At 41.2% G+C, this 15,686-nt stretch overlaps 1 protein-coding gene across 4 annotated transcripts in view; it reads right to left on the bottom strand.

Annotated features, from left to right (window-relative positions):
- The window catches only part of CDH13 (cadherin 13), a 1,017,465-nt gene that overhangs the window by 627,720 nt on the left and 374,059 nt on the right, over positions 1-15,686 (bottom strand). The gene's annotated exons all lie outside the window — the stretch shown is intronic.

Below are 15,686 nucleotides of genomic sequence, written 5' to 3'. Positions count from 1 at the left end.
GTATTTAGTGTTTACTTGTGTGTTAGGCATTGTTCTAAGAACTTCACATGTATCTTCTTGTTCAACTCTCATATTAACCCCAGGAGGTACCATTTTATTCCCATTGCACAGATTTTTTTTTTTAAGTTAAGTTTTAAAATGATAAATAAAGAGTTTGTTACAAATCACATGGTTGATGAATTCCAGACCTGAGATTCAAACCCAGGAAATTTGACGGTCATGGCTTAGCTATTAAAGGACTCACTCTTTGGCCTTTCCCAGTAGCCCTGTCTTAAGTGTTAGCTGCTCCGTCATGTCTGACTCTTTGCGACCTCATGGACTGTAGCCCGCCAGGCTCCTCTGTCCATGGGATTCTCCAGGCAAAAATACTGGAGTGGGTTGCCATTTCCTTCTCCAGTGGATCTTCTTGACCCAGGGATTGAACCTGGGTTTCCTGCATTGCAGGCAGATTCTTTACAATCTAAGCTACCACCTCAGGTTGTTTTATATGGAAAGAAAAACCAGGATCTCTTTAAATTTTGGTCTAACATATACAACCTATTTATGTTGCCAAATACTATCTTATAAAATGTCTACTTTATTAATAATTACGATGGTCTGTCTTTTTCATTGTTCTTATCTAAAGTATTATTTCTGAAATTTCCATTTTTGCTTTTCTATGTCCTCTAAGTAAAATTTCTAAGTTACTTACAAATTTCTAAGTGTCCTTAAATGTTTTATGGGTCTTCATAGCATATTTTATTTAAAAATATGGATTGTAGCTTTTTGCCGTGTGTGGCAGAATTCAGGGAGAGATGAAAATATATGAACCTGAATTGGTAATCTTACATCTTATTTCGACTGGATGCTGTTCTCTTTCTTGCCAAAGAAATGTTGACAGTTTGGATTTATAACAATGCATTCAGAAACCTTGAGGTTTTATAACAGAAAATAATGTATCATTAGGCACTCTGAAAGGATAATGAGGCATTTACTACATCTTGCTCATTTTGGTAAAGGTTTCTAGAAATAAACATTAACTCATATGGACTTGACATATGGATCATTCATGAAGTGAGCATAGATTGCACAATATAGTTAGCTGCTTGGATTATTTCTCCATAAATTATTCATGCTTCTAATTTATCTAACCATTTTTCCTCTCTTACTGTATCTGAATTTTCCTCATTTCCACATGACAGGAGTACCTTAGCATCAACAGGGAGAAAGTTAACCAAAACAAACAAAAAAAATTAAATGGTTGACCAAAGAAGCCATGGTGAAAAAATATAAGGGTGAAATCCTAGGAAAGAGAGCTATCTCCCTCAGGAGAAACATTTCAATTTTGGATCTCAGTTTCTCTCAGGAACTTGAATACTTCATTCTTAATGAGATAATAAGTAACATGATAGGTACTGTAAATCCCACCTAGAGCTATGTTCGATGATCAGTGGAATAAAGCTCGTATCTGGTTGCTACGGTCAATAAGCAGAGATTCCCTGAGAATGCTCACTGCACGTGGTAAGCCTAACACATCTGTAAAGGATCCTCAGCATCTTAATGAGATCCAGATTACAGAGCTCTTAGCACCCAATCATTGCAAATTATGTGATTTATACAACTTGCAAGTACTGTTCCATTATTAATACTGCAGCATTATTTTCACCATTGATTACTTATAAATCTCAAAAAAAAAAAATTCAGAGCAACTGATTGACCTGTTGGCATTAGCATTTATTTGGCTAACATACACATCATTAAAAAAATAAAGCAATATTTCTGCTAACATCACAACTTCTAATCTGGTCTTCATTCCTGTAAGCCTATTGCAACCCATTTATACCGTTTTGAGAGACAGATGTAGAAGAGACCATATCATTCTAAGTGAATGCAGAGAAGAGCTTACTTTGGTGGGGGAATCATGTGAGTGATGAAGAGCAGTGAAGGGTGAAAACGATAAAGCCAGTTTGGAGTCAGTTTGAATGTTGCTCCTGGTGGGGCAAGAGAAATCCCCAGTGGCCTCTGAATAGGGCTTGATATGACCCCAGCTGCAGTCCATGGGGTTGCAAAGAGCCGGACATGACTGAGGCAACTGAGCACGTGTGCATGCATGTTCTTTGGAAAGAACAGTTCAGATGCAATAAACATGAAGACTGGATCACATGGGAAGAGGAGAAGTTGGACTTAAGAGAGATGCTCTTCACAAAGCCCTATCACAGGCCAGGCAAGAGGATATGATACCTTAGCTAGCTGTAGCTATTATAATGGAGAAGGGCGTACAGGTAAAAACCTAATGAGAGAGAGAAAGAATGAGAAGTGCCACTGACTTCTTAGGTGATGAGTCATCAAAGACAAATCTAAGGCTTGGATGCCTGGCAAGATGAGGATGCCATTTTAGGACAGAGAACCCAAGAAGATGAGGTTTAGAGGTTCACTGCTGCTGCTAAGTCGTTTCAGTCGTGTCAGCCTCTATGCGACCCCATAGACGGCAGCCCACCAGACTCCCCCATCCCTGGGATTCTCCTGGCACATGAGTAACTATTTGCATACACACAATAACCTTGATGGGCAAGATGTAGAAATGGACATGTCCTGTAGGCAGCAGACGTGAGGACTCCAAGGTCAGAAACGGAGCTGTGCCTTTAGAGACACCCTAAAGAGGGGATATTTAAAGTCACCAGGTTGGATGAGATTGTTGAGGCTGGTAGAAACCAGAGGATAATCAAGACAGAAATCTGAAGAACACCTCCAACAAAGAGCAGGAAGAGAAATTAGAGGAGAAAAAAATATAAGAGGTTGCCATATATAAGGGATTCCCTGGTGACTCAGATGGTAAAGAATCCACCTGCAACGTGGGAGGCCTGGGTTCAATCCCTGGGTTAAGAAGATCTCCTGGAGAAGGGAACAGCCACCCACTCCAGTATTCTTGCCTGGAGAATTCCATGGACAGAGGAGCCTGGTGGGCTACAGCCCATGGGGTTGCAAAGAGTCAGCCATGACTGAGTGACTTTCACTCACCTTTATATATCTATATCTATATCTATATACATACATACATGTATATATAGAGAGCGGGGTACCGTGGATAGTAAAATGTCTTGGAAGGCAGATGAGATAGCATTCCAAAACTGTCAAGTGCTCTGTTGGGAACGTAAAGTAGTTCAGCTGCTTTGGAAAACATTTTGCTGGTTCCTCAAAAAGTTAAACATAGAATTACCATATGACCTAGCAATCCGATTCCTACTGCTAGGTATAAACTCAAAGGGACTGAAAACTAGTCCTGAAATGCACGTGCCTGCCTGTTTGTAGCAGCACTTCTCACAATAGTCAAAAGGTGGAAACAGCCTAAATGGCCATTGGCGGATAAACAAGCAAATGGTGGTGTATCTAAACAGAGCACTTTTAGTCAGTCCTAAAACAAAATACTATGGTCATACATGCTACTGCATGAATGAGCCTTGAAGGAATTATGCTAAGGGGAAGAAGCCAGTCAGAAAAGACCACATTTTATATGATTATATTTATATGAAATATCCTGAATGAGTAAATTCTCAGAAGCAGAATACAGACCAGTTTTTTCCATGGACTAGGGGAATCAAATGCTTGCCAAGTATGGAGGCTTTTTTTTTTTTTTTTTTGCAGGGGGCAGCAGGTAATATCTTGGAGCCAGAGGTGGTGGTTGTATAACATCCTGAATATATTAAATGTCACTGATATGTTCAAGCTAAATTGGTTTAATTTTATAAGAGTTTCACCTCAATAAAATAAAAATTAAAATAAGTTGCCAAATGCTTCAGAGAATTCTGAAGGGCTGAGGGCTTAGGACTAAGAAAAAGTTTCAGGCAACCAGCTTTTTTCTTTCCATGATCTTCAAGTGAGAGTAAATTTCAGCAAGATGTTGAGGGCAGGAGCCCCATCCTGGAGTATTAATATGTGAGTCTGTGATGGAATAGAGATGGTGCGTGAAGACTTTGCTTCCAGGGAGACTGGTGAAGGGAAGGGCAGTGATGAGGGATGAAGCTGCCCTGTGGAAATCTATTTCAACCTGGGGAGATGAGAGCATGTTTGAAGGCAGAGGGGAGGATTCGGAGAGGAGTGAACAACTGAAGGTGTAAAACAGGGAAGCATGTGATAAGACAGAAACTGAAAGGAGCAGGTTCAAGGGTACAAGTGAAGGGCCAGAAACAGAGGGAAGAGTTGTAGTTCTTCGGAGAGGGGAGGGAAAGATTGGAGGTGCGCAGAGGTGGAATAGGGAATCCCAAAAGCTCAGGCTGGATGGCATAAACATCACAGCAGGAAGAAATGAAGGGCCAGCTGCAGAAAATAGCTGGCAGTGGGGTTGGGCCTAATGCTTAAGGTAAATGGAAGTCTTGGAGTGGTGCTGAAGTCATGAGCAATAAATTAAGTATGAAAAATCACAGAGTAGCAATAAAGGCAGGGACCTGTACAATAAAGCTGCTGCAGTTCCATGATCATGAATGTCTCATCAACCAAGTCTTTTCACATCATGCCATCCTGTTATCCAGAATGTTTTTGGCCTATAGATGGGGCTAATTAATTGCCGAATTAATTTTAGTACATCCTTGTAGGTACTTGAGTCCCTTTTGAATCTCGAGTCTATCATCCAGTTAGGACCCCTGAGCTGTGAAAGTTACAAATTAAAAACCATGTCTTTATATCTGTATCTCCATCACTGGGATGAACGCAGTCAGTTGGGGCCATTGACTGCATGCAGAAGCCGTTTTTTAGGCTGACACAGATTATTTTTCAGGCCTTTTAGACGCAGCTATTCAATCTGAATCTACTAATATCCAGTGATAATATTCAGCTCATATTTCTCTATCTTGACAAAAAAGGATAAAATGTTTTGATAAATGCTTTTTGAACAGTCTGAGTACAAAGCACAGCTCTGAAATATTCCAGTTGTATAACCGTGGGCAAGTCACATATCTTTTCCATGTCTTACTCTATTCATCTGTAAAATGAAGATAATAGTACCTATTTCATAGGTTGCTGTAATGATTAAATGACTTAACGTAAGAAATACGCTTAGAGAGGTGCCTAGCACAGAATTTGAGCTAAATAAATGTTGGCTGTGATCAGCATTATTAACATTAATATTCACTTCATCTCTGGCATTTGTTTAGTCATTCAGTAAGTATTTATTCAGTGCCTGGTATTATATTACGTGTTAGATTCATAGCAATGAACAATTCAGTCACAGTCCCTACCCTTATGGAAGCATATAATTTTACTTTACCTAGTAAACCAATGCTCAAATTGTAAGATTTATGTAGAATTTGAAATATATATATATAAGGGGACTTTCCAGGGTTTTTTGCATTTATTTTTCTTCAATTCAGTTTCTGGGTGTTTTTTTCTTTTTTCTTTTTTTTCCTATGTAGAAAAAATATTATCCAAAGAGGAAATCACAGCAAAATCAGGCAAATAAGACTGATGGTCATGCCCTTAAGGGGTAGGCTTTTCTAACAAGGTCCAAATTGAATAAGAGACAAAAAAAAAGCAGTCAAGCCTCAATTATCTGCATTAACTGGGGTTTGTGAGAATGGACAATGAAAGGAAAAAGATAATGCATCCTGATTTGCTGTCTTAAATCTCATGGCAGAGGCTAAAAAAAAAAAAAAAATAGTAGCATACAGGGGCATTTGGAATGAGAGTGATGATGGATACGGGCAGTCTCTGGGAAAAGCCTAGTTATAGTTATTCAAACCATTCTTTGGGTCTCTTGGAAAACTACCATTGTTTATAGCTTTTTAACTTCAAAGGAAAGGAGCTGTAAAAAGTTGTTGTCAACAGAAGCCCAATTTGCTTGATATGATGAAGGGGTTGGTTGACAATGCACACCTTTTGTCAAAAGAATTTGTCACACAAAGAGGAAATTGCAGGAACCATTTTATTTCCATAAATGGCTGGGAGGCAGGAGAAACCATGTAGAGAACAAGGGAAGGAGAAGCCCCCTCTTGAACCTCAGGTTCAGTTCTCTCTTACGGATGGAAGAGATAAGGAACAGTGAGGAAGACTCTATAACCTCCCCTTCTGAACTGGGAGAAGGTGGAGGGAAAGCACTGGGGTCAATGGAGTTAGAGCAACGTGCTCAGGTCCCTGAAGGTTGCTTCTAATCCAGGAGGATGTATGAAATTTCTCTGCCCATGTGTAAGTCTACTGATAAATCAAATTCTGAAACTGTATATGGGGTATTATTTAAAGTACTCTTTTGATATTTTATCTTTCTTTGCATGATAGAGAAAGAAGAGCAAGTGTTACCCAAATCTATTCCCTGTAAAAAAAATTACTTTGATGACCACATATACACAGTATTTGCTTTTTGATTGTTGCTATTTCTTGCCTTATGAGAAAGAAGCAATTCAGCAAATAAAGATATCTGCCCTTGTTGTGGACCCAACTAGAAGGTAGGCACTCCTGTTGTTGTTATGTATTATTATCACTGTTATTATTTTTATGTAGCACCCCAGGGGGCATGAACTAGAGGGTTTCTACTTCTGTTAACAGGAATAGAAACAAGACAAAATAAGCCCTGAGGGGGTTGGGCCCTGGCCACAGGTTCAAAGTGCTTCCTATTTGTCTGCGTGATAGCTTGAGACTAGACTTGGCTTTGTCTGAACGAGCAATTGAGTTGAGGATCAAACAGCATCAAAGTGTGGCCCAGAGGAGTTGCCACCCTGGCACCTACCACAGATCAATCCCAGCCCACAGACACCGACATGGGCGGAGAGAGGATATGGTTGGCTAGGGCCATAATACTCTTCTTTGTTTTGTTTTTTCCAGGTGCTCAGGATTCTCCCTTAAAAGTTTGGATGAAGACCATGTAATTTAACTAACCCATGTGCTTGGTTGAGGGAGACTGAATAAGTAATGCATCCTTCAATGTTCCTTTGATACTGAGTTTTTTAAGTATTCAGACCAAAGGACTAAAAGGAGACAATCCACGGTCTATATCAACGACTGTGTCCTCCTATCGTTGAAAATGTTTGTTTTTCTCAATCAGAATTGAGAGCCAGACTTCTACAGAGGAGCCTATGAGACATTTACATTTGAAAATCTTGTGCTCTTTTCATGCAGTTTTATTTCCAAAAGTTTTATTCATAAGGAGTTTTTTTAAAGTGTCATGACAACACAGGGCTCCAACTACCAAAAATTTCCTTGGGATACTCAGTTAGTTTTACATGACTTTTAAAATTTCCAATCAGTTTGAAATTTGCCAACATCATTTCATCTCCAATAAGAGCAGCCATGCCAATTGGCAAAGACCATGGTGATTAGGTATCTCCATGTGCCAGACAAGAGGGGAGTTTAAACAAGAGATTAACACCCCAATATTTACACTTAGAATTCACTTGTAGTTCATTTATGGTAATAATAAAAGATAGGAGGCTAATATCTAAGAGACTAGAAAATTTCTTTCTGATGATTCTACATTCCCTTTACTTGCAAAGCCCCAAGCAACTGTTGGAACGCTAGCTGTGGGTAGAACACTGGACCTAGGGAATCACTGTGAATTTGAAGCTGAGGTGCCTCCTGAATTGCTCTACCACCTGAGGATGACATCTTGACTTTGTTTCCTGACTCATAAAACAAGAATAACGCCATTGCTTCAAGACCTTGCTGTGAGGATCAAATCTATATAACATATATGGAAATAAAGTTTTAAATTATAATTTAAAAAGTATAAATCTAAGACATTCTCCCTTGACTCTAGGACCATAAAAATCAATGAGATAAGTTTGAAACAAAGGAACTCAGGGTCTAAGAGACATTTATACTTAGAAAACTTGTGCTGGGAGCAGGGAGGTGGTTGGCAGTCAAGATGGCAGAGTAGGAAGGCATGGGGTTAGCATATCTCTTACAACCAGGGCACCTACTGGGTGCTGGTGGGATCCTTGGACACCTAAGAGGATGGGAGGAACCCCTGTACAATCAGGTAGGACATGAGAGAGAAGGAGGGAGGGAAGAAAAGTGGAGGTGGGATGGGACTGTACCCCAGAAGGGGTCTCGGGGAGGAGAGAGGTCCACATGCTTGAAGGGCCCCCTCAAGGCATGGGGACTGGTGGGAATGTGAGGGATGTTTGGAGGATGGGGGATCAGAGGAGTTTTTGCTCAGTTGTACATTCATTTTTTATTTTCTAGCCATGTTTTAATTTTCCTATGTCATTTTATAGCCTTTACAGCAGAATAGAAACGCAGTAGTTCTGTTGCAAATGTCAGCATTACTAAATTAGCAGGGGCTATGTAGAATCAGAAGGCCCAGACCCAATTCCCAGTTCTGCTACTTGCTGACAGATAAGGACATTGGCTAAATTAATCAGCATCTCTGAGCCTGGGCTACTTCTGTATCTGCAAAGAAGGAACCAGATCATCAATAGCACAGGCTGGCTCTGAAGATCAGAAGAAGAGGCACTTGTGAGAACATCTAAGACAATGTCCTGACATGTGGTAGGCCCCCAGGGAGTGTCCCCTTCCGTTTCTCCTTCAAAATATATAAATATTTCAGCAGAATTCCATGGCAGCCCTGTCTCACTGATAGCACTTAAAACCCAGCTAATCTACATTGAGATGTGCTATAATGTAAAATACATATTGCATTTCAAAGATTCAGTGTAAAAAGAATGTAAAAAAATTATTAACAATATTCAAGCCATTACTTATTGAAATACCTTAAATTATAATATGTAATGGGTTTTATATAGGTTACAATAAATTTATATATATATATAAAAAATACATATATACACACACTTCAAAGGTATATCTATAGATATGGAGAGTATCTATCTCTGCCTATATGTATACATATATATGTATATATGTTATATGTAGAGAGAGAGAGATATATCTACATGTGTGTATATATACGTAAAAAGAGAAATAAAGATATACTGTAGCTATGGAGAGTATCTGTATACATATACAGATACAGATATATAGAGATATATCTATATAGAGACTATATATACCTATATTTATGAAATTTAACCTAATATATATATTTGGTGTGTGTATGTGTGTGTATTCCATTGGACCACACTGCTGTGCAACATAAAATCTTGAGTCTTCACAAGCCAATGAAGTTACTTTTCATTATCTAGACTTTCTATGGGATCAGTTATTTCTCCCCAAGCATTTCAATTAAAATTAATCTTCAGAATATAGTTTTCTTAGATTCTGATCCACAAAGCAATCTGTTATCTACTTAAATTAATGAATCGAAGGATGTCTTTTATCTATATTTGAATAGTATCCTGGAGCTAAGAATCATAAACATAACAATTTAGTTGTGTGTCAAAATGTAACAGCCTAATACCCTATTCTAGGCCCAATTCTTGGATCTGTACCATAATTTTTGAGCTATATATTTTCCCCAATTTGGGTGACAGTTAAATGGATACTGCTGCTGCTGCTGCTAAGTCACTTCAGTCGTGTCCGACTCTGTGCGACCCCATAGACAGCAGCCCACCAGGCTCCCATCCCTGGGATTCTCCAGGCAAGAACACTAATTTTCCTTAATAGTAGCTGGGGAGGTGTTTGCCTTGAACAGTGGTACTTGGCAGGTTTTTGAAGTTATCACACTTGTTAAATCAGAGCATATTAAGTATCTACAGCTCTAACTCCTCATTTCTTTATGGCCAGAGTAAATGCACAGATTGGTTCTTCACCATGGTGGTTATAAAACATACTTCATGGGAGCAAGATCGATACCATTGTCCAACTCAACAGACTCCAAGCCCTTCCCAGTCAGTGTGATAATATGTCAGTGTGATAATATCTGGAGACAAGACTATTACTTTTACCATAAGTTAGTCACTCTCATTCTCAGAGATGCTTTAAACTAACGAAGTCAAGTTGCATGGATGCAGTGTGACAGGTACTTTAGAGGTTACATGGTATCATAGCCAAAATAGAGAAGATTCAAATGGTTGGCTCAGGGACGATAAAAACTAGAGTTTATCTCAGTAACAAAGGTGCAAAATATATTTGTTTAGAAAGTGTGAGATTAGGAAAATGGAAAAAATATGAATCAGTGACAGCAACTCACTGGGTACTTCAGTTAAGAATAAACAATTTGTGATTAAGAATCCTCTGCCAGCACTGGGTTAGGTACAATATATATTTCTATACTTTCACATACCCCATTAAGCATCTACAAGGTATCACTGTATGAATGAGAAAACCAAAACCCAAAGGAGCTAGGTGACTTTTCAGTGTCATATGTCTGGTAAGTAATATGTGTGTGATTAAATCCCAATTTGGAGTCATTCCAGGTCCCCATCAATGTCATCCACAACAATTCAGCTAAATGTCGCAGAGCACATGCATAGGCAGAGCAGACAGGCACTCAGCCACTGCTTCTGAGCCTCTGGACTCACCATTCTAAGAGGTACTTTTCAAATGGAACCCTAAGATTCTGCAAAGCAGTGGGTTTAAAAGGTGTGATCCCCCTGAGGGTCAAGATACATAATTAACAGCAATATTAATACTGGCTTATGATCAGTTGATGACATAATTTGTCATTTTAAACACTAAAAATAAAAACAACTCTTTCTCCCAAGTTGTTCCTTCCTCTAATTGCTCCCTTAATTTTAGATTTTTTTTTTTGGGGAACTATTTCCATCATAATTCTTGGAACTGGATTAGGAGCCAAACTTGTGTCTTTTAAATTGCATGTTTATAGTGGTAATGATTAAGCATGGTAAACAAGCCTTGAATTTTGCCTTTTCAATTTCTGTCATAACTTTCTGTTTATCTTATTTTTAAAATGGGTTTTTTAAATGACCACAAAAAGGGGGAAATAATTTTTTTTTCTGCATTTAATTTAAGCAACTTAAGAGACCAGTTTTACTTTACTGAAGATACCAAGCATTGACTTCCAGTTAAGAAGTCTAAATTGTTTAATTAACTTCTACATACTGCCAAGTCTTTTGATGTTTGTTAAGTGAACCCACAGGAATAAAGAATCCTCTCTTGAAAGTTTAGTCAGTGTTTCACATAAAGTGGGCAGCTGAGGAGTGGGAGTGGTGAAGATTTAAGTTCATTTATCATCTTGAATTCTCCAGGTTGTAGAAGTGCTAGCATTTGCTCACGCTGGAACGGGGGAAGGAATGGGTTTTCTGATTTTGCTTGGCTCATTCATTGTGCATGCATTACAGTCTGACTCTGATGATGTGATGAGGAGGAATGACAGGTTTTTTTCATGGCACTTACTTTGTGCCTGGCACTGTTTTAAATACTTTGCATATACTTACTCATTTAATTCTCGCGACGGTTCTATGAAGTTGATACTATTATAAGCCCATTCTACAGCTGAGGGACCTGGAGCAGAGATGCAAGCCTGGCACTGGGAACCATGACAAGGCTTCCAGCTCCAGGGCAGGGTTCCCAGCCTCCCCGTGTGGAAGCCAGGGCCCTGAGTTCAGGAGCTCGGGAGTGATGTGAAAACAAACACAGATAAATGAGACGGCTAGAGTTTAATGCTATGATGGGGGAGGGGCAGGCAGGGCTCTCTGAAGGCATGGAGGAAAAGTCACTTTACTAGCCAGGGGGACGGAGAGGTGTCCCTGAAGAAGGGAAATCTCGGCAGGTTCAGAAGTTTCAGAAGAGTTAGTCCTGCTGATTGGTACTGGCCATGGAGCAGCTGGGGCCATGGCTAGCAGGCCATAACCTAGACAGAGGAGTGGCCAGCGTGATCTGGAGGAAGAACTCGGCCAGCTCAAGAAACCACATGTGATCTGGTATTGGGAGGTGAGGGCCAATTTCAACGCAGGGAATGGTATGAAGGGAGGGACTCAATCTACTCATGTGTTTATTCAGAGGGTATTTACTGAACACCAACTACTGCCCACACTGTGCTGGGTGCTGAGGACAGATCAGTGGACACTCCAGGAAGGGAGCAAGGAAAGAAGGGAGTGGGGGCGTGGGCAGGGAGGCAGAAGGGAAACAGACTATACTCCTGCCTTCAGCGAGCTTGCAGTCTTCTGAGAGAGCCAGACTTGAAATACTTAAAGAAGGAAGATGGCCAGGAAGGAAGAGAACAGGTGCTAGAAATGAGACTAGCAGAGGAGACCTTCCTTTGGTACCAGGGAGTGCTCTTAGAGGAAGTAACATTTCAGCAGATCAAGCCACTTAAAAACGAGAAGGAATCTGACCTGTAGGAAGGCTGTAGAGATCAAGCTAGACTGTGAAGGACATTTTTCACACATATATAAAGACTTCAGAATTCATCCCATAGGCCAGATACCCTGATGGGAAGTAAGACCCATTAAGCAGAAGAGTAATCTGATTAGATTTGCACTGATACTCCAGGCTGGGGGCAGGGAAGCCTGATTCAAGCCTGTAGTCTGTGGCCCCCACAACTCACCATCTGTTACAAGCATGCTTCCTGCTTTGCTCGAGACCCAGCTGTCTGGGTCACAGGAGTCTAAATTCTACAGATGCTTAGAGCATGAAACTCACTTTTTAAGATGAAGTTGGTAGGTACAGTCTCTTTAGCTCCCGAACTTAATTCAAAATAAATTCCTACAAGCTCTGTGAAGTTTCCCAGCCTGACTGTATTGAGTTTTTAATTGATGTCAGAATTCAGTGCCATAATCTACAGTTCCAGAAGCTACAAACTCTTAAATTAGAAATACATAAATAAATAAGTGGCATTTTCCCCCCAGACTTGAAACGTGTACATGAGGTTGATGAGTCCCATTTACACGGCCTGTAAAGACAACTCCATCCAAGATGCAAAAGAATGAAACACACAGTTTTTCCATGGAAACCTTTGGAGCTCTATGTTCAAGGTAAAAATGACGAACTTTTAATAAGTGAGTAAATGGAAGGAAACACTCTGCTGTCTTCATGTTCACCACTGCTAGGCAGCAAGCAACAGATTTTGTGTGGACAAGCGACAGTTCCATCCAGATGTGCTCTTGTGGGTCAAGTTCATGGTCACATTCCATGGGCTAGGAAACACCTTTGTGCACATATGGTTATCTCAGCCCCCTCCTTAACCGTCCCCCTTGGCTGTCAAAATGAAACTGCTCCTCCACCCACACAGATCTAAGATGATTTTAGACAGGTCAGGCAGGTACCAGCTTCTGGGCAATCCCTTAACAATGTAGCAATAGCTTGAACATCTATAACTAAACCACAGTTAACAATCAGACTTCACAGATTTGGGCTATAGGCTTTCCTGTGAAACAGGATCACAGGAAGCAGGTAAGATGAGAGATGCACATTCTTACATTCTTTTATTAAGGAATCGTTGGGCTCCAGTTACTGCAGCTGAATTGGGCTTCAGTGGGGCTGCGTTTGTCTTAGAGAATCCGTCCTTCCCTGACACAGTGATGTGAAGCCAGCCACTGTGACGTCTCTCCTGTCTCGGCTGTGCTGGGTGCCCCAATGCCCTTGTTTCTCTGTTTGGCCTCACCTTCTCCTTCCACCCCTAATCTCTGATTTCTGTGTCATGGCCTCAGCAAGGACATTTTGTCCACAATTCCTTATCCTTTCTCAAGAGGTTCTAAAATAATGCCACTGATGGGACATGTCACCTGCTCTCTGATGCTGTGCCCAAGGGAGCGCTGCTGCGATTGAGACTATTCTTATTTATCTCTGCTTCACAGATGAGAATGTGGAAGTTCAGGGAAGTGAGTGGCTTGCCCAAAGTCATGTAAACATAAGTGATGGAGCAGAAATTTGAACCCACTTAAGTTTGACACCAAAGTCAAAGCCCTACTACTATGCTATTTCCCCCCCAGGTTTTTACCTGAAGATCCAACCCTGCCCCTATCCAAATGTACCCAGGAGCTGCCAACTCAACACATCCAAGCTGGTCCATTCACCTTTCCCAAGCATTCCTCCCCTGACTGGTGCAATCCAGCTCCATCCTCCTAGGCTAGACAACTAGACTCACTGGGATGCTGGCTCTTGACTCTGTTTTCCTTCAAACCACATCTTCCATAGGTTGTCTTCTCCCCCCCCCCCCATTGCTACTATACTGCTCTAACTCATGCCCTCATCTTTGGACCCATGGGAAACCACCCAGGTGGCACAGTTTGCTGGCGAGCAAAGTGGCAGAAGGAGAATGGGTGGAGATGACAGAGTCTCAATCTTGTTTCTGCCAACTGCAAGCAAGGGGATACTGGCCAAGTTCTCACATCTGTGGGAAGGGGGTACCATTAGCAGCCTCACAGGGAGGTTGGGAGGGTTAGAAATAGCACGTTAAAGCAGACCCTGAGATGCACATACTCATGAGGGTCCCTCTAAGCAGTACAAGTTCTCACTCATCTCTTTGTGCCTCAGTTACCCCAGCCTGTAAAATGAGGCCAGTAGCATGGGCCTCCAAGGTGGTGGGGGGATTAGACGAATCAGCATCTGTGGCCCATGAGGGCAGCAGCCAGCATGCCCTGAGCACCAAGCAAGCACTGGCTGGCCTCACAGCCCTCCTCCCCCTTCTCTAAAGGCACAGAGCAGCCATCACCATCACCTCCCTGTTGGTACTTAATTAACACACATGGTCCCTTTCTCTCCCCAGGCAGGAGCTGGGCTGACTCTTGAACTCATTGCTTTCCTTCTCTAGCTGGCCTGCTGCACCACACACAGTAGGGCTTCAAAAATACTAACTGGGTATTTATTAAGGACTGTGCTTTCCTTAGAGGGATTCTCTGGCTAGCTATTTTATTTTCCTAGCCTTATCTCTTTCATTTTTCTTTTTTTTTGAACCTTTATATTATGGATATATCTGGGCAACTTCACAAGGCTGATTTTCAAATTTCATAAAATTACTGAAGGTGGGAGATAAATGCCTATTCTGCTGGAGTCAGCAAACTGAATGGCACAGCAGCCTCCCCCGTACTTTACAAGAAGCAAACAATAGCAACCAAGCTTTGTGGACAGCGTGTTCAGACAGAGACAAATAGGAGATGGCCAGGGCTCCAAGGAGCTGGGCTTCTAGAGGGGATCTTTCTGGGACTCAAGTGACCAGCTCTTCATGGCTGAGTCTCTTGGTAATAATCCCAGGACTCCAAGCCCAGCAAGGTGAAGTTTTGTCCTAGGAAATGTCTCAAATCCCATCTTCTCTGCTTGGAGCTAAATATGACACTGTCTTTTTCTAGATTTAGAGATGAACTCTCAATCACCATGAACAATGTTCATCTAACTTCATTCTATCCCACATGCAAAACCCCCTTCTGTGAATCTCTGTACTGTTCACTTGTTCCCAAGAAGCATTTTGTACTGCACATCCTGGCAGCTGTGTTGCTAGGCATGCGGAAGTCATTTATATCATGAGTTAGTGAGCTGCTGTGAAAATGACCGTGGTTAAGTGAGAGATAAACTCTCTTTTGTGGTGCCAGTGGGTTTCCACGCTGGTATTTGTTCACGAAGATCCCGTTTTGTTTTGAGAACATCAGTGGCACGCTGTGGATTCACGTTTAGCTTTCTACCTACGCTTAACTCACAGATTCACAGATACAAAGAGGAATTATGCAGTTTTTCCAGTCCAGGGACAGCAAATATACTCCAGCCCTAGAAACATCTCTAAGTGATCAATGGATAGTAGCTTTCAGAAGCACTGTCTTGAGAGCGATACTCGGGTCAAGCAGGGTGATTAGCAATGTCTGCAACGTATATTGTGGTGGAGTAGGGCAGCACACGTGCCACTTACTTGCTGTTGCAGACAGTTTAACCCC

This window comes from Bubalus kerabau, chromosome 17, assembly GCF_029407905.1.
Source record: "Bubalus kerabau isolate K-KA32 ecotype Philippines breed swamp buffalo chromosome 17, PCC_UOA_SB_1v2, whole genome shotgun sequence".
In the NCBI taxonomy this organism is placed as follows: domain Eukaryota; kingdom Metazoa; phylum Chordata; class Mammalia; order Artiodactyla; family Bovidae; genus Bubalus; species Bubalus kerabau.
This window is presented reverse-complemented; position numbering and strand designations above follow the sequence as displayed.